The 20,793-nt window shown below is 35.7% G+C and overlaps 1 protein-coding gene across 1 annotated transcript in view; it reads right to left on the reverse strand.

The window, feature by feature from the left end:
- The window catches only part of LOC123684741, a 170,289-nt gene that overhangs the window by 37,249 nt on the left and 112,247 nt on the right, over positions 1-20,793 (reverse strand). The window lies entirely within an intron of this gene.

Consider the following 20,793-nt stretch of genomic DNA (forward strand, 5'->3'; position numbering starts at 1 on the left):
GCCTGCTCAGCACTTTTGTATTTGAGAGCGTTTATTCTTAAGTTCTGCACTCTATCTATCGAAAAACGTTATATAATTTTCACTATTGATAGTTTTACCTTTGTCAAGATAGTCAATGAACAATATACCATGCACGTCCCAAAATACGGATGCCATAACATTGCCACCTGATGTTTGAGAATTGAGATTTTGGTCGCTCTGGACGTCTTTCCTTGATTGATTGCCATTCAGAACGACAGCTGACGCTGTCTTTGATTCAGTTGACACGTATATTTTGAATTTTGGTATGGCACTGATGGGTCCATCTGTACGATAGACCCGGTACTTACTAAGCGAGCCTGAACTGTCCATATTTTCTAAGTATTCTGTTATATATCGTTTTATATCAACTGAGGAGTATATGTCTTCAATGAAACAATTTTTTCTATTATTCTTCTTGAGTTGCCTGAGTTCTGATAACGCATCTACATTAATTTTTGCAGTTACAAGCAAAATTTCATGCAAGCAAGCAAGAGATGTTTCATAATTTTATTATATACAAAAGTAACAACTCAAACTATGTGGTTGAATTCAATTATGTAGTTATTTACTATACAAGTGGGATAAACGCATCTTTACTATATGAGTGTGTAAATTGCAAACGAGTGCTTAGCACGAGTTATGTAAACAAACGATTATAAAGGGCTATAGAACTTTAAATTGCAAGAAAACAACGATGGATTATTCGATTGACATGAATTTTATTTATCCGCAAGATAATTTTGTGGCATTACATTTTAAATATGATTTCTGGCATATGACCGCCATGGCTGGCTCGGATGTAGTCCAATCTGGACGTCCAATTTTCGATGACTTTTTCCAACATTTGTGGCCGTATATCGGCAATAACACGGCGAATGTTGTCTTCCAAATGGTCAAGGGTTTGTGGTTTATCCGCATAGAACAATGACTTTACATAGCCCCAGCCCCACAGAAAGTAGTCTAGCGGTGTTAAATCACAAGATCTTGGAGGCCAATTCACAGGTCCAAAACGTGAAATTAGGCGGTCACCAAACGTGTCTTTCAATAATTCGATTGTGGCACCAGCTGTGTGACATGTTGCGCCGTCTTGTTGGAACCACAGCTCCTGGATATCATGGTTGTTCAATTCAGGAATGAAAAAGTTAGTAATCATGGCTCTATACCGATCACCATTGACTGTAACGTTCTGGCCATCATCGTTTTTGAAGAAGTTCGGACCAATGATTCCACCAGCCCATAAAGCGCACCGAACAGTCAGTTTTTCTGGATGTAACGGTGTTTCGACATACACTTGAGGATTAACTTCACTCCAAATGCGGCAGTTTAGTTTGTTGACGTAGCCATTCACCCAGAAGTGCGCATCATCGCTAAACAAAATAAAATGGGCGTGCGCGATACGTATTCCGCACAGAACCATTATTTTCGAAATAAAATTGCACTATGTGCAAGCTTTGTTCAAGCGTGAGTCTATTCATGATGAATTGCCAAACCAAACTGAGAATAAATCACTTGACAGCTGTCAAATCGGTCGCCATCTTGAACAGTAATGCCAACTTAAAGTTATATACCTCAAAAAAAAAACACCCGTTAGTAATGATGCATTATCACACATGTATAGTACAACGTTTTATTTACGACTGCCCATAATGAACACAACGTTGTAAGCTTTTGTGAAACTTAACTGAAGATATTCAATTGCCTTGAGATACTTGAAATACATTGACAGCCACTTGACGTCTATCAAGTTTGATTGTAAACAATACCTTTCAAGTGAAATTTTCGACTGGTATTTGATGTGTTTGGTCAAAATTAGTTATTCAGAAAGACTTCCTTCCTATTTAGAAGAAGCAGTGCCGGTTATTGGTTAGGTACAAATTCATTTATCATCTGAATTCTTCTCCGAAAAAATGCGTTACGTAATGAAATTTGAGTTGTGTAATGAGTTTCATTACGTAACGCAAATGCAGCAAACTCAGTGGTCTAATACCTCAAAAATTGAGCAGTCGTAGATAATAGTATATTCTAAAACAAGTTACAGAATGGGCTCCTATTCCAACACGAATGTGTGTTGGAATTGCCTTCTGCAACGAGTATTAGACGATATTTTCTCTATTTCAGTCAAGTTTTGTGGAATATTGTCGAAAATCAATGAAAAATTCAGGTTTAATATCATAGTGACATTTGTATTGTATCTTGGCAGTTGGTGTGACTGTTAGAAAATTGACAGATTACGGAATTTTTATTTGAATCCAATTTCAAATTTTTAAATAATTTATATTTACGCATTAAATTCGTTAACTATGTCTCACGAAATCGATTTAATATCAACAGAATCAAGAGAAATTGCGAATTATGTCGCAAATAATTTCTCTGAATCCAAATTATATTACTGTGACAATCTGACAATTGACGTGTGTTGAATTTTGATTGGATTGGAAGTCTGTGTAGACAACCACAGAGCGAAAACTATAACTGAAAACAATGCTGTAATGAGTTCATTAGAGCACTGTTTTTAGAACTGTAATGAACTCATTACGATACTGAAATAGAGAAAGATCATTATCATTATTGAGAGAAAAAACTACAAACTTCGTTAAGATTTAGACCATTCTCCTTTTTTTGCCGATATAGTATAGTATTAGTGTATAGTATTTCGATAAATAGCATATCGATGACTTGGTGAACAAAATGTTCGATTAAAATATCGTCAGGAACAAAGAGATGGTTAACACACATTTCGCTTCTAAATATACACGAAACAGCGATAAATGTCAATCAGCAAGAATCGTTATCCAGCCACGTGCCACTCTTTTTCGTGGTCACCATTGTTCAATATCGAATTGGACAGCACGTCTATCTGGCAGGAAACCTGCCTGTCGATTATTTAAAAAAAAACGGCCACCTGCTATATCATCATCAGCATTAGCTCCAGCTTTCTTGCGGTTGATATGTTCCCTGTTGTAACAACAGCTGTTTGGCCGGCCTTGGTAAGCACCTCATTATGCATCGTGTATATTTGCAGAAAATTTTGTATCGTAATAAATTCACGATCATGAATAAAAGGTGTTTTTTGTTGCTTGATGTTGATTTATTCGAGGGGTATCTTATGAAGGTACTCGGTGTTTATGACGGTTGTAATGTCTATGTGGGCAGGTACAGATGCGCGCTTTCATTTTTTAGCGCTCGTCTCCGAGCATCAGATCGCTATATCTACATATTAGAGTAAAACCAACATTCTCCAGCGGGCACCAGTGTATAGGCTTTGTGATTGTGCTAACAAAGTTAATATTAGTCTATTGTAGTTGTTTATTTTGTGTTTTTTTCAAACTTCTTGATATATCTATCATTTTTTTGGAGTACTTGCCATTTCGTTTAGTTTTTTAGGGAATTCACATGTATTTTCTTTGAGTTGATGTAATTTGTTACCCTGTTACTGGGAACTTTCCTGTTGGGTAAATAACGTTATTATTATTATTATTATTATTAAAACCCAGATAGATGACACAGTCGGATATTTTTTTTACATATTGTTATGGACATGGACGCCTCATTTTCAATATACCTAACTTCCCAAACTCGTGACTAAAAATTAATATTATGAGTAGGAGCCACAGTCACCACCCTAGACTGCGGTTATCCATGGTTTTTGAGCAACGAGAACGCGTTTCGCTATAGCGTGTGAAAATCTCCGAAGCGAACTACATTGAAAACCTCAAAATTTCAGAGGTTAGTATTTGCCATTATAAAACTTTTGAAGTACCGTACAGCGGTGTGACTTTTCACCACTTTTTGAAGTTTTCTTGGTGTAACGTTTTTTTTTTGTGAAATGAGTCCTGTGCAAAATATGTTCAATTTGAACATTTTAGTTGTCGACTGCTATGGTTAGAATCAGATGAAAAGGTGCACTCTTTTTTTTTTTTTGTAAAAATTTGGCAAAGTGACCTGCAAATTGGTGCGGGTTTGCCAATGCCTTGAAAATGTGTTTTTTGGCAATTTAATGAAGTGCTGGCGGTATATGTTAGTGCACTAATACCTCCGGGTTCGCTCATATATCTTTTGTTAATTTCATTCCAAATAGTTCTTCTGGAAATGTACACTTCGGAAGCTGTCTGTATTGAAATGTTTTCATTTCGAACTGCATTGATTGCTCGGATTAGTGTTTCTTTCGTATAATTACTATATTTCCTTGCACTCAACTTCTTTTTGTATCGACACCCATAATTTTGCCTCAAAATAAAACATTTGAAACAAATTTGGTATGTGGCAATGTCTCCCGCCAAAGGGCCACAATAGAAAAATTTCCCGAAATGTCGAAATCCTCTCAACCAAACGTTTTCAATTTTTTTTTAACGTGACGTTTAATGAATGTAAAGTAAGCTGATAAAATATTTCGATGTACCGTTCGCCATATTTTCTGAACAACTCCTAGTAGTATTTCGCATATATAACCACTTTAAAAAATTACCCGCTCATATAACATACCGTAGCATATCATTCGAAGTACGCCAGACGACTGCGACGGACATGTGGGTATATAGTGTGGTTAAAGGTTCCGATTCGTGTTGCCAACTTTACGAGAACAAAGTGAAACTTAAAATATTAGGCAGTTCGGCAAAGTCACCTCCGCTGACGAAGTCACACCGCTCTACCGTAGTAAAAAATTGAGTTATATTTTTTCAACGTCAATATACTGGTTCGCTAAGTGTGCATCTAAGTATACAGTATATAGTAAATAAGTACGACAAACTTCAAGGCGTGATTCTACATGAAAAAATAATGACAATATGCTATATAACTTATGGTCCGCAAATGCTTCGTCATAGTTCCCACAGGAGTACCAACAAGCGCGCGAAAATCCCTAGAACTCTACAGTGTTGACGGTTATTATCGGGCATTTACTAATCCTTCCATATGAAATGTTCGGTTCACACGGAATCAAATAAAACCCCTAAGCAAGTCGTTGGACACGGTTGTAAAACAATTTCCCATAAATTTCAATTCAATCGATCACAGATTTTGCAAGTAATAAGTTTAAGACATCAACAAATGTATAGGAATCAACTATATAAAGACAACACAGCTGGTAAGAGTGAGTATTAAAGAAAGTCTTAAATGATAGAATTAGCAAAGAACTCTTGAATACTATAAAAGCAATTTTCAATCAACATTGATTTAACTTCCTTCTTGAAATGTTTTTCACCAATTCCCTTAAAATGTAAATGAGCAATTTTAAACTTCAAAATTTCATATTGTCCTCCTTCTAATAATTATAAAAAATTCAATAAGAATATTGAAAAAGAAATAACCAATATTTTCCTGACTACAGATCCGATCATGTTGAAATTTTGCAGAATATGTATAAAAAATTTTTTACATGAAATTTTCACATTTTTATTGTCACATGTCGAGACATACTGTGTTGGAGGAAGAAAAAATAAACTACAGTGTGAAACTTGCTTTTTTTATGTATAGAGATATGGAAGGATTCGTGTTTAACAAAAATTGAAGTCTAATTGATATTACCCAATTCAGGTTGAGGCCCCATTCGATTTAATGGACTCATTCCGACAATCGTTTCAAAATTAATTTATTTTCCATCGAAATCCTTCAATCTCAAGAAGTTTTAATGATTTTTGGGCGGATTCGAAACCAAGATTATCAATACGAAGTGCAGGTGATCCGACGAACAGCTGAAAATTCAACGTTTACGATATCTCCCTTATGGTTGTTGTATTTCTTTTATATCTGATACAAGGCCTCTCCTTTTAACGTCAATCTTCGCTAAGATGAAAGGATCTTATGTCATGGCCGCCCTCGTACTTCGATTTTACGGATGGGTTTTTTCCCGAAGGGAGAAAGCTGCAGAGGGCGCTGAAAAAAATTCTATTTCCTATTCACCTTGATGCCTTTCGATTCAATAGCACACTACAATGAGCGTTGAATATGCCTCAAGACCTGCATTCGAAATTGTAGATAAACTTCATGATTCAACGTAAACCTGTTAGAAAGTGAAACTTGACAGAAATTAATTTCATTCATGAATTTTTTATTGAAGTCTCGCTATCATCCGTGGAACATAAAATGAACAGTTCATCGGTTCCCAATAATTATGCAAATTTTGACTTATCATTAATCTGTCAGTAAAACAATGGCACTTTAAATTTTCAAGATACGAATTTTGAGAAATTATTCAGTTTTGTATCGCAAAAGAACGTGTATGTCACTTCGGATGTTCTGATAATGGGAGTTCCTAGGAAAAAGATTTCGTAGTAGACCTTGATAGGATTAAATCAATACCATTTTTGTCATTATAGTGGTGTGGCCATACTTTTGCAGTGTATTGTAAAGATTTATTTTCAAATGGAAATTCATGAAAATGAGTATACATTTCAGTAAGCACCATAGAGTAATAAACATAGATATCAGGAGTATACGCAATTTTTACATGTCCCCAACATGGTTAGATTATGTTGTCGGATTGTAATATATTTTCAAATCCACAATTTTACTTTATCGTTATGAATGAATATTATATTGAATGAAATATTTTTATTTGAGTGATTCGCGATTAAATATACAAATTTGAATAATTGGAATCCGATAGTTTTCCTGATTGTCGAATTTATATTAAGCAGAATATTAATTATTTTCTGGATCTATCTACCGCCTGAAATCCAAGGTTTGGCAACTATTGCTGCCCTAGGGTCATCGGTTGTTTCACGTCGTTTGGCGCGCTTGAAGTTTGTTTTCTGAATTTCTGATACATTCAGGTATTTATTTCAATATATTATGAGTTAATATGAAACGTTGATTCACAATGGGACATAAAGAATGCGTTCTTTGTAGAGAAACTCGTGAGTTGACTGAAATATCGCATCACTGATATGTTTTCGTTTCCGCGCGCTTCATGTCAAATTTGATAGTTCATGTTGGGGACAAAATTCGCTTACTGAAAATGACATATGCTCCCTCTATTTATACTTATTACTCTGAGGTGAGCACCGATTATATTCCAACCAATAAAAATACATATTGAAAATATTCAAATGTTTTTAAATCTTCACAATTTTAGTCATGAATTTTGAAATGTAAATAACGTATCTAATAAAGCTAGTGTGAATTTCGCTGCACAGTGTGATTGTAACAGACAGCCGTTCATTTTCGAGATTCTAGTTAACAACCCGCATTATCCGTTTTATTATCTTTACATTTTATTGAGGCAAATTTTTTCTTTAATATATGAAACAGATGGCGAATTTAATTTGTGTGGGCCTATTGACTTTGAGTAGTTTAATAATTTATTATGTTAATAGAAACCAAATAAAAATACGTCCCCGTTTTGCAATAAATGGCTGTAGCGGTAAGTTGTAGTAAATAAATAGATCGTAGATGTCATACAAGAAACTAAGGTATTCATAAACATAAAGCCATCGAAATATTAGTCGATTTGTCTGTGCATCGTAAAGTTATTCTCGATTAAACATGTCAGTTTACGAGCCAAATTCTTGTCATTTGCGGGAGGTTTCAATTTTCTGTTTCAATATGAAGAAATCTGCGGCTGTGGCTCATCGAATACTTTCAAATACCTATGGTGTGCCGTTATTAGTGAAATAACGTACCCATAGTGGTTTCAACGCTTCAAGAACGACGATTTTGACGTTGAACACCAGCATGACGATGGAAGAGAGAAGGTTTTCGAAAATACACAATTGGACGCATAATTTGATCAAGACTCAACAAGCCATTTCAAAACGTCTAAAAGTCATGGGAATGATTCAGTAACAAGGAAATTGGGTGCCGTACGAGTTGAAACCGAGAGATGTTGAAGGGCGTTTGTTTGCTTGTGAACAATTACTTGCAAGGCGAAGACGAAAGGGATTTCTGCATAGAACTGTGACGGGTGACGAAAAATGGGTTCATTACGATAATCCCAAGCGCAGAAGATCATAGGGCTATCCCGGTCATGTTTACACGTCTACGGCCAAACCGAATATTCACGGTTCCAAGGTGATGCTCAGTATTTGGTGGGACCACTACGCCGAGTAGTGTATTATGAGTTATTAAAACCGACTGAAACAATCACAGGCGATCGTTATCGAACGCAATTAATGCGTTTGAGTCGAGCATTAGAAGACAAACGGTCGCAATACAACGAGAGACATAAAGTGATTTGACAGCATGACAATGCTCGACACCATGTTGCGAAAGTGGTCAAGACATACTTGGAAAAGTTGAAATGGGAAGACCTACCCCACCCGACGTATTCTCCAGACGTTGCTCCCTTGGATTATCACTTGTTTCGATCATTGGCACACGGCCTGGCTGACCAGCACTTTCGGTCTTACGAAAAGTAAAAAATTGGATCGATTCGTGGATCGCTTCAGAAGATGACCAGTTGTTTCAACGCGGGATTCATACGCTGTCCGAAAGATGGGAGAAAATAGTGGCCAGCGATGGACAATAATTTGAATCATGAATGTATGACCAGTTTTTTTTACAATAAAGCCTCGAATTTCGGAAAAAAAAACAAAGGAAGCAAAGTTGTACGCTTATGTATCAATTCTCGAAAAGTTGTCGAACCGTTACCGAAATGCGTCGTATCGTTATCGAAAAATGTCGTACCGTTATCGAAAAGTGTCACGTTATTATCGAAAAGCATCGTATCGTTATCATTTTCGAGAAGTGTGGTTTCATTTGCGCAAAGTGTCGATTCGAATGGACGAATCCGAAGCTAGGCGATTTCTGAAGACGACTTCAATTGGGACGGAAGCATTTCGAAAAATATTCTAAAAAATTATTGAATGCAGAAACTGCTGAGCTTTTTCCACGAGATCTCAATCAGAAACACACAATCCCGAAGGTTAATACGAACAGTCGAACAAATGTAGATATTATTTTCGAACCGTTACCGAAAAGCGTCGTACCGTTATCCACAAGCGTCGTACCGTTATGGAAAAGTGTCGTATCGTTATCGAAAATTATCGTACCGTTATGGAAAAGCATCGTATCGTTATCAAAAAGCGTCATATCGTCATCTAAAACCGTCGAATCACTATCGAAAAGTTTCGAATCGAAACGGTATCCTTCGCGGAGTCCATCCCTGCCTCCGAAGGTCCCTAACCCACACAACAGTCGAACAAATGTAGATATTATTTTCGAACCGTTACCGAAAAGCGTCGTACCGTTATCCACAAGCGTCGTACCGTTATGGAAAAGTGTCGTATCGTTATCGAAAATTATCGTACCGTTATGGAAAAGCATCGTATCGTTATCAAAAAGCGTCATATCGTCATCTAAAACCGTCGAATCACTATCGAAAAGTTTCGAATCGAAACGGTATCCTTCGCGGAGTCCATCCCTGCCTCCGAAGGTCCCTAACCCACACGGTCCGCATTCTAGTCCCGAGCTCATTTAGCGGCAACGTGCAGGGAAGAGGAACAATAAAACGAGTTGCGCCGCGATGTTGTGTGTGTGCCTGCCTGCCCGTCCTACGGTCGAGAACGGGGACCGACCGGCGGCATCGACGACAGACGGGACCGACTCGAGAGGGCACTCGGAAAGAGGCGGCTGACGGACGGATCGACAGACGGTCGAGGAGGAAGCGCGAAACGGGGCGGCCGCCATTAACGGCAGTCCGGACGGCACGAACGCGGCAATTCCGGATTTTTTCGGCGCTGCCCAGGTCGTTGAGAGATGACGGACCGTCAGGATACGGTAGTTGCGAAAGGCGATTTCGCGGGAGCAATTAGGGAAACTGCCGGTAATTTTAAATGAATGTTTATTGAAGTTTTAAAGCTTATATTTACCGGAATACTAACAATGCTATTACAATTAAAATCGATTTTGTATTTCTTGAATAGGAATAAAGAGTAGGTACTGATATGATTTTAATTTAATCAATAATTTTGAATGATTTCAAGTCGCAATATATACGAAATATTTAAATTCAAAATTTAGAACTACATATTTATTTTTTTTCAAAAAAAAACTACAATAATAACTTTACCAATTACTCAACTGAATTTCTATCAACTAATGAACTATATAACAACAAATTAAAATTACTAATCCTACATTAAAATTGCTTTCAGCTTCCTAATTAATTCTACTTTCAGTTCAGCAAGACCATATCCTATTAACTCTACTTCATTCAGTTTCCAACTCAATCAATCTTCATAAGTTCTCATTCTCTATTTTTCTATATGGAGTGTGAATTTTAAACAAATTGGAAATCAAATTAATAATTAAGTGACTATCCGGCCACTCGTTGGGCGCCAATTGATATAATTTCAATCAAAAAATTCGAAACAAAAGTATTCAATGTTGAAACGAGATTATGAGATTAAAAATATGATGGTTAAGTTATAAAACAAGTTGACGAGTGAATAAAACAAGCTCTAGAACTGATAATAAATCAAACTGATAGTGAATTTGGATTCTGAAAGAAAAAATAACACATTCAATCAATTTATGGATGATCTTGTTATCGAGGATTTCGAGTTAACGATGTTCGAGTTAACGAGAGTCCACTGTATTTATTTTTTTCAAACAAAACAACAATAATAGCTTAACCAATTTCTTAACTGAATTTCTATTAACCAAACAACAAATTAAAATTACTAATCTTACATTAAAATTCCTTTCAGCTTCTTAATTAATTCTACTTTCAGTTCAGCAAGACCATATCATATCAACTCTTCTTAATTCAGTTTCCAACTCAATCAATCTTCATAAGTTCTCATTCTCTAATAATTTAAATGGAGTGGGAATTTTAAACAAATTGGAAATCAAATGAATAATTTAGTGACTATCCGGCCACTCGTTGGGCGCCAATTGATATGATTTCAATCAAAAAATTTGAAACAAAGTATTCATGTTGAAACGGGATTATGTGATTAAGAATATGATGGTAAAATTATAAAACAAGTTGACGAGTGGATAAAACAAGCTCTAGAACTGATAATAAATGAAACTGGTAGTGAATTTGGATTCTGAAAGAAAAAATAACACATTCAATCAATTTATGGATGATCTTGTTATCGAGGATTTCGAGTTAACGAGAGTCCACTGTATTTATTTTTTTTCAAACAAAACAACAATAATAGCTTAACCAATTTCTTAACTGAATTTCTATTAACCAAACAACAAATTAAAATTACTAATCTTACATTAAAATTCCTTTCAGCTTCTTAATTAATTCTACTTTCAGTTCAGCAAGACCATATCATATCAACTCTACTTAATTCAGTTTCCAACTCAATCAATCTTCATAAGTTCTCATTCTCTAATAATTTGAATGGAGTGTGAATTTTGAACAAATTGGAAATCAAATTAATAATTTAGTGACTATCCGGCCACTCGTTGGGCGCCAATTGATATAATTTCAATCAAGAAATTTGAAATAAAAGTATTCAATGTTGAAACGAGATTATGAGATTAAAATCTGACGGTAAAATCACAAAACAAGTTGACGAGTGGATAAAACAAGCTCTATAACAGAGAATAAATGATAATACTGAAAGAAAAATAACACATTCAATCAATCTATGGAGAAGCAGAAGATACATCAAATACCAAACAAAATATTCAGGAACTTATAACGAAGATTCGAAGAAGTTAAAAGGGCATTGAAAAAAATATATATAAGAAAAGTTTAGTTAAGTAATTAGTCAAGCTATTATTGTTTTGTTTTAAAAAAAAATATGTGTAATGCTAACTTTTGAACTTAAACTTTTTTTATTTTTCGACAAGAATCCGGCCCAAATTACCCCCTTAGAACCAGTCGTCCAATAAAAAAAAAATAAAGTATAAAGTAACCAATCGCTCCATTTGTTTTGGAAGTAATCAAATATTCAAATTAAGTGCATTCACATTGCATTTGCATTTTTTCAACAACCCACCATGCAAACGAATACCTCATCATTTCTACTGAATAAAGATTAAAGTTCAAAAACCCACTGAATGTTCTTCCTATAACAATGGCATCATCAGAACAAATAAGGTGAACATGATATGTTTTCGATCCTCATTTCCTTTCGATTCAATTTAGTCATTCACATAAGGGATAATAAAGACATAGAATGTTTATTAAATACTGCCACCAAGATCGATAGGAATGGAAATTATTACCGAAAAAAATGTAATTTGTAATACATACTATCACTTAAAACCTTAATTCCTATCAATAAAGTTATATTTTTGTTAATAATAATAATCCCTAATTTATTTGTTTTCTATATGTTACTATATTACAGCGGAGTATGTACTTCAATTGGTGACATTATCATCAATAAATAACTAATGAATACAGTACAAATATCTACTAGAACATAGAAGCTGAAAAATATTAAAGATTTATAATTGACGTTTCAAATAGTTTTCGGATCGACAATGACCAATCTGAATTCCATCCCTAGCACACTGTTCCGGTAATATGGGCGTGACAATGACCAAACTGTGTTAGGATTTCCTGTGTACATAACAATTATTTAACGAGTTTTACGACATTCAAACCATGTCTTATCTGCCCGATCAGGAGACCCTCCAATATTTATTCTACATTGTTTGGAAAAAATTCACTTTCTGTGAAACGAAATACATTTTTTATTGACCTTTCGTATCAACTACATTCTACACACATTTAATTGATAGTAGGTGACCTATTTCAACTAGAAATATATCCATCAATCAGCTAATAATTATTTCCTTCAGGAAAAGTTACTACCAATTATATCAAAATGACGATTAATAGTTTTGAATAGTCAATCGAAAGTTCTCTGTGTGGCTCCAATAATCTTTCAAATAATAATTATTAATAACGCCTTCATATTTCGGACGACACCAAAATATTTCGTGTTATCAAATATTGATTAGAATATTTCAAGATTGGAGCTGCTATGTCAAGGGCGTTAACGAGTTCTAAACAATCGTCGAATATGTATAAACAAAACAATTGTTTGGAAACATTAATTTATCTGTAAACACGATTTTATTAGTATGCTCGAAGCCTGTTTGATCCGAGTCAACAACCATATGTTACACAATGTATGAATATTCGGAAATCGGAATATGCTTTCGAACTTTCAGTTCAACTTTTACGGCTTCAAAAAATCATGAATAGGAATTGATATTCACTGTTATTTCAACAAACTTTTTGAAATTTCAAGAAAAAACTTTAAAAAGTAAAAATATTTTACTGACAACAGATCCGACTGAGTTGAGACACAAACACACGCAAAATCTCAACTCAGTCAGATCTGTTCTCACAAAAATTTACAGACCCCTAAAATAAGAGAAACGGACAACTGAACACGGGTAAGGAAGAGAAATAATAGACCAGAACTATATCAGGTGAATATGGTGGTTGTATAATGAAATAAGTTTTTCAACGAATTCTGCAACACATCCAGAGAGATTGGTTCATTCGAAATTTCCATAGAGTAATGAACATAGATAGGGAGAGTATACGCAATTTTTACATGTCTCCAACATGGCTAGATTACGTTGTCGGATTGTGATATATTTTCAAATCCACAATTTTACTATATCGTTATGAATGAATATTATATTGAATGAAATATATTTAATTGAGAATTCCCGATTGAATATGCAAATTTGAATATTTGGAATCCGATATTATTTTCTCTTTCTACCTGCTGAAATCCAAGGTTTGGCAACTTTTGCTCTCCTAGTGTCATCGGTTGTTTCACGTCGTTTGGCGCGCTTGAAGTTTGTGTTCTGGATTTCTGATATATTTAGGAATTCATTTCATTTTTTCTTATGGGACATAAGAAGTGCGTTGTTTGTGGAGAAACTCGTGAATTGAGTGAAATATCGTATCGCTGATATACAAGAGTAAATATATAATAAGTGGCGAATTCCATCAGTACGCCACATGGAAGAGAAATGATCTATGCATACCATACCACAGAACAAAACAAGCACAGAAGGCCACAAACTATTAAGCGATCAAATTGTACAACCATCTCCCAGACGAGATCAAATTCTGCTGATGGAAAACGCCTGAAGTACTTTCTGATCTCCAAGTGTTATTACCGAGGTTATTACTCGGTTGATGAATATCTGTCAGACGAATTCAAGTAAAATAATTATTAAATTTTTTTTTTTATACTATTCTGTTAGTTTCACTATTTTTTCTTTTCATTGACTATGAATTGTTACCTATCGTTTTGTAATGATTTGTTAAATAAATTTGATTTGATTTTCATTTCCGCGCGTTTCAGTCAAATTTGATCATTCATTTTGGGGACAAAATTTGCTTACTGAAAACGAGATATTCTCCCTTTATCTATGCTTATTACTCTGAGGATATTTGTTTCCATTGCAAAAATCTAAATAACGTCAAGGACAGTTGTGCCAACATATCAACAAAAACAGGTGGCATTTTCATATGATCAATTCCCGCTATATTTATCGACAGAATAGAAAACATTCCAGCTATCTACAAGTGAATGAAGATCCGGCGAAAAATTGGTCATCCGCCAGGTCTAGGCGAGGTAATATCCGTATGGTACGGAAGTAATTTCCGACTAGGAGGGCCAGATCCAACTCGGAATCAACAGTGTTGCCATTTCCGTTGAAAAACCGTGCCAACCTTTCGGAAAATAGACGACTGAATGAGTGCAGGAGGAAGAGAGAAGGCGGGAGATTGATGAGATGGGAGATAAATCAAACAGGAAATGTTTGTTTCTGGAAGCGACACGTTAAAATCAACAAACTCTGGAATGTTTTGTTTCGTTCCGTGTTTTTTATACTCACTCATCTCTATTAGTAAACTCGGGAACCGAAGGATCAATATCGAAGCGAGGAATTTAGATATTATGAAATCAGTAGATAAACCTCTTATCTTTAGGCAACATAAAGAGTATGAGTATTGTTAACGCTGTTAATTTGTTCCCAAAACAATTAAGTGGACTGTATGGATTGGGAATTAAAAAATACCTTAAATAGTTGAAACACTGGACGTTACACTAAATTTATAATGGTATAGATAAAAGGAATCCTTGTAGTAATCTTGCTGTCATGTACACAACCAAGTTAGATGTCAGTAACTAACGCCTTCTTCAAGTTTCAACCATATTTTCAATAATATTTAGTTTGTTTCACGTGAGGTTCTCTAAAATAGAATAATTCTTCTCTTGACATCCTGATAAAGAAGCAAATTATTAGCACCAAAATATATAGATGTACATAACCAAAGGTTGATTCAATTGAATGGCCTTCTTTCTTGCCGAGTACCCAATTAAAGATTGTTATTATGAATTATAAGAATCGCTGAAGCTTTTTTTTTTCATATTTAACAATTTCTTTTTGTCAAATTGATAAAAATCGTTCTTGAAATTCCAATCTAATATGTTGTCGAAGAAAAGGTAATTTTTTTTTCAGATCGCCAAATAGCCTAGATTTTGATTTAATGAGTTTCATTGCATTATGGTCTATAGTGCCCCATCATCTTTCTTGCATGTAGCATATTCAGAAAAGATCCAGATATTTATTAGATCTTGTTGGAATGATCCATCCACGGAAAATTTCACCAGAATCTTTCTCTTTCGGTTTTTCTTCTCCTGAAACTCTTTCTTGTAGGTACATTTACCTATTCTACAAAAGGTTCTCTATCAATGAAAAGAGTTTGTGCTCCTTTTCTGGCAAGTTTGTTAGCCTCTTCTAATTCTAGATTGACCAGGCACCCAGACTTAACTGGCCTTGTTATTATTTCATTGAGTTTCCTTCGACACTTCAATACCATCTTAGAATCGATGATATGTGAGCTCAATGCTTTGATTACAACTTGACTGTCAAAATAGATTGCCATATCACATTTCACCACATCTATCTCTGCATGAAAGACATTTGGACAGCGGCCAAACAATAGTGAGCATTTGGTACCAGACCAGAATACTCCAGCGCCAGTTCCCGTTGTGGTTTTAGAATTAGAGTACCGCTGAATTACTAATTATGAAGATCAATATCTTCAACTTTTACTTAATGAGTGAGTAAAGATTCAAAGTGAATAAATCAAAAACAGTTGGAATATACTTCGGAGGAACAACAGTAAAGAAAGAGAAAGCAGAACGCGTCAAAATAGAAAATCAGACGATAGAATGGAAAAAGGAGGCAAAACATCTGGGAGTAATTCTAGATGAAAGAATGAACTTTAACAAACAGATACAAGAAAACAGAAAAAAGGCAAGGCAATTGCACAGGAGACTGTACCCGCTGCTCAATCCACATAGTGAACTTTCCTTTGAAAACTAGCTGAAGATAAAAAGAATAGTACTAATGGCAAGCATTATGTATGCAGGAGTAACCTGGTATAATACGAAAGACAATAATAAGGATCAGTTGCAAAGTACGCTAAATACAGTAATGAGAACAGCGGTTGGCGCCCCATGGTATATAACCAACCAACAAATCAGAGAAGAATTGAAAATTGAAACTATTAAGGAAATAGTTAACAAACAAAGAAGACAATAGAGAAGCCGAAAGAGTATGAGAATAAGGAATTAAGAGAGATACTACAAATCAAAATAAAAATGACAGATAAAAGGAAATACTTCTTCCAAAGAACCAAATAAAACAAAATAGTGACATGCAGAAGGGAGAAAAGTCTCTCAATTAGGCAACAGTAGGAAATCTGTAACGTTACAATTGCCCATGAGACTCTAAAGACTGATTTCTAGGGGCGACTTGACTTATTTGGCAACAAAACTCCTACCCAGGTTTTCACAAATTTAATAAAATTAAAATATACAAATATCGATTCTTATCACTCTAAACACATAATATTGAAATTAAAACTTAACTTAAATCAGATTTTGGTGAATTACTGTGCTATTAGGATGGAACCTCTTCTGTAGGTTAATTTCAGCCTTCTGAACACCAGACCTTATCAGGAAGCTATAGTACTCCAATTACCATTCAGCGAAGTAGATGTAATAACGCCAGGTATTACGCAGGTATTCTTTCAGATTGAGGAACTAAAGTGGTTTAACGTACGTATTATTCCAACTTATATATCTCAAGGAAGTACTTCTTGATATTTTTTCAATCCCAACAGAGGTTTCTGTTGTTCCAATCACTCGGGAGGTGCGAGAATCCCGACACAATTCTCGCCAATCAACCAAATTCTAAATCTCAGATCAAACAAGTAATGCCTGAAGTCTTAAACAAGTTACGTATCTTTCCTGAAGTCTCGATAATTATTGAAAAACTTTCAGAAAATTCTCTCTGTTTCTTTCTCTAGATACGCGCAACCGTTGGCGCTTCATCGGCGACCAATCACCAACGACGAATCGACAAATTACCGCGTCTTTGAAAATTCCAGTAGCGCAACATGAATTGAATATAGACGCGTGGGGATTGAAATATTGAAATTCCAGTCCTTATACAATGGAAGATCTAAGATCTGAGTGAATGAGTGAGTAGAAGCTTCTCACTAGGAGTTGATGATTCTGAACTTCATAGAATAATACGAGTAGTATTAATGATAGATATGAGGTTTGGAATTTACCTCACGTAAAGATTTTCTTTTCAAATAACCCATGAGAAAGGAAAAATAAACAACTTATAGAGTTTTGTGCAGAACACAGAAAACGACCAAAAGCCCAAATCCCACTCACCACGATAAAAACGAATAATCAAGCCTTCCCGCATCTTTCACCTAAAACCTCGACGTACGAGCTTCCGCCGAGGCTTCCGCTCATAATAGAACCTCAGAGCGAAACTCGTTATCGCTCATCCTATCCTAGAGCTTCTTCTCTCACCGCCCCTCTCCTAATCCACGAGAGCGGCTCGTGACGTATGCCGTTGTTACGGCCGGACTCAAAGGGTTGGCTTCCCTTTGAATGGGGGCAAATCAGCGGGAAAGAATCTACCAATTTGCATACGCAGGGGGGGACGCGCGTTCGCAAAAGAGGGCGGCTTATGCAACCTTGCACCCATAATGCGAGGCGCTCGTTCCATCTGAACATGTCATGTGGGGCATGAGGGCACCTCGTCTTTTATCGCCTTTATCGGGACTAATATGATAATGATAAGTTATCGCTGTGTGTGCGAGCTTCCTTGATATTGGTTGACGAGTGAGGGTCAACTGTGCTGCCAACTGTAGAATGAGGTTCTTGAAATATGCGTGTGTTAGGGAAGTTGAAAATAATATTTTCTCTAATTCTGTGGTTATTCCGTTCATTCTTCCACATCTTGTAGAACAAAATCGTGCGAGAATATATCAGAAACGCACAGTTTTCATGGTTATATTTTATTATTCTATGTTGGTACTCCGAACTTTCCGCCACGGCTTTATCTGTCAATTCATCAATTTGCCTTAAAGAAATCAGTTCTGCCAACCAACATTTTTCAATGCAAAAATCACTAAATTATATTTATGGAAATATTTCATTAACTTCAATAAAAACGCAATGAATTGGAGAAAATAATGTATAATAATCGTACAGAAGGCTCATTCTACCACTCGTTCATTCAAAAACTCGCCACTTCGTGGCTCGTTTTTGAATTTTGATCTCGTGGAAGAATATCAATAAATTCTGCACTTGTATTATAAATAACTATTCTGATACAATAGAATAGCATAAATAAATTCGGAAAATAGATGAGTAATGTTCGACCAAATTTACTAACTGACAAAGAAACTACAACACCCAGAAGGAGCTGTTTAAATTTTATATTTTTTTGGTAAAATATAAATAGTATAGCAAGGAGTAAATGATTGAATTTGGAGATATCGTGAAGGTTTTTCCATGTGAACAATTTTTGGTACTTAAATATTGTAGTCGTTTTTTGCAAGTTTTTTAAAATTTACAACAAACCAGCTGTCCGAGGAGGTCCACAGTCAATGATTAGTTGTTTTCAAAATGCCTAGAGCACGTGTACGCCGCATTTATCGCCAGCTAAGTGGATTTGAAAGAGGTCGAATTATTGGTCTATGGGAGGAGGGGTTGTCATTTCGAGAAATCGCTAACCGTACGAACAGAAATCCAACTACTGTTATGAGATGTTGTCAAGCGTAATTTGATAATAGCCAAAATCGAAGAAGAGTAGGTACCAGACGTCGAAGGGGCACAAATGAAGTTCAAGATCGAAGTCTAAGACTTATTTATGGCCATTAGAGTGCGATTTGCGAGAACTCGATCTTTGGCTGATGAGTGGTTAGGAGAACAAGGCCATCCTGTAACTGTCCGAACGGTTTACTGCCGGATAAGGTCTTTTGGACTGCAGCAATATCGATCCCATCTTGTGTTACCTCTGGTGGTAGAGCAACTTCGGAAACGATTACAGTGGTGCAGAGAACGTCAACATAGGAATGTGGAATGGCATCAGGTCGTCTTTTCTGATGAAAAAGACGTGAACCTCAGTTTGATGTTGATCGTCATGTACACCAGACAGTAGGCGTTATGGTGTGGGGTGCTATTGCACATCCAAGTAGCCACCTTTAGTCTTTTTTCGAGCTAACATGAAAGCGCTCCTTGAACCTTCAAGAAATAGTGGAGCCATATGTTCTCCCTTAACTTAACCGGCTCGAGAATACAATATTTCAGCAAGATAATGCCCGACCTTATGTTGGCAGAGTTAGTTCAAACTTTTTCGAAGCGACCCATGTGAATCTTTCGCCCATAGATAGAGCATGTTTGGGACATCATGGGTAGAAGGTTTGGAAATTTACCCCAGCCCCCACGAACCTTGACGGCTCTGAGCCATGAAGAACAGGTAGCTTGGGATAGTATCCCTCAAAAAGAAATAGACCATCTTATCGCATCAATCCCGAGACGTGTTGGGGAGTGAATAGATAATCGCGGTGGACAAACATTTTTTTTAACAACTTTATTTAAAAAAATTGTAAACCCTTCGTTCTTTCTCCAAATTTCAATCATTTACTCCTTGCCATACTATCTATGTTTTAAAAACAAAACAAAAAATTCAATTTGAACAGCTCGTTCTGGGTGTTGCAGTTTCTTTGCCAGTTAGTATATCTATTATATCCGAACTTTTGTAATTTGGTTCATTCTGTTATAGGTTTCAGTTTTCATACCCACTTCAAAATTCGGAAAATTTCATTAGTGACTTCAAATTGACATTATATTAAGTTTTATGTACCTTCATGCTGGAAAGTCCCAGAAAATTTTCCAGCATTTTGATCCAGAGATTTCGTGTGGGAAGAGGTATTTCACTCGATTAACCTTGAAAACGTTTTCACAAGGTTGAAATTCATAATCATTGTCCCAAAACAAGAGATAATAACAGACTTGTTTTTCACTGTTTTACGTGTCGTAAAATTATTCATATATGATACAAAGCGAAGGTTGCATCTTTTTTTTTCGTTCGAAATGAATTTTCGCCCGCCTAATGACCCAAGAGAACCATACTTTGGCAGATTAGAAAAAAATACCATCCCGTCCATAGATAATTTGAATGAGTAATACCCGCCCAGTTGGGTTCATCCTGTCCAGTTACCTGTCGAATGTGCTTCCTTCCATGAAGAATACCATTAGGTATAGTTGAAAAAAGACAGACATTTCTACCTGGTCGAGAGTTGGTAAAACGAGATAGTACACAGTCGAGTGTCAAACTCCTGAAGCGATATGAGCGAACTGTAAGCGAAGATCTTGATCCAAAACATTAACGATTATTCCGAAATGATAGGCTAGTATTGAAGTTTACAAGAACTAATGGTCTTCGAGGATATAATAAGTTAAAAGGATTCTAAACAATGACTACATTTCAATTTCAACATTAATGAGA

The sequence above is a fragment of the Harmonia axyridis genome, chromosome 7, assembly GCF_914767665.1.
Source record: "Harmonia axyridis chromosome 7, icHarAxyr1.1, whole genome shotgun sequence".
In the NCBI taxonomy this organism is placed as follows: domain Eukaryota; kingdom Metazoa; phylum Arthropoda; class Insecta; order Coleoptera; family Coccinellidae; genus Harmonia; species Harmonia axyridis.